Consider the following 361-nt stretch of genomic DNA (forward strand, 5'->3'; position numbering starts at 1 on the left):
AGCAGGCTCATACCATATCACTCAGAAGGTAAGAAGTCAGTCCAGAAGTACAAAACCTTTGCTGCTTTTTTAAAAGAGTAATGCTTTTTTATCTGGACTAAACCCTAAGCAGCATTTTTTTTTTTAACTTTGTGACAGAACACATGCACTCATTGAAAAGAGAGAGAGAAGGCACTCCCCACCACATGCACCACTCCCCAGCACTAGCGCCCAACATGTTTTTCATTGTTTTTTTGGTTTTTGGGTTTTTTTGGAGAGGTTTTTGCTATAGGGTACATGCGCTCACCAGACACAGAGAGACAGAGAGACAGAAAGCGAGGAATCACCCCCCAGGGGAGATGGCCGTGCCGCAATCCCTTCT

Source organism: Tupaia chinensis, unplaced genomic scaffold (genome assembly GCF_000334495.1).
Source record: "Tupaia chinensis unplaced genomic scaffold, TupChi_1.0 Scaffold144247_1, whole genome shotgun sequence".
NCBI lineage: Eukaryota > Metazoa > Chordata > Mammalia > Scandentia > Tupaiidae > Tupaia > Tupaia belangeri.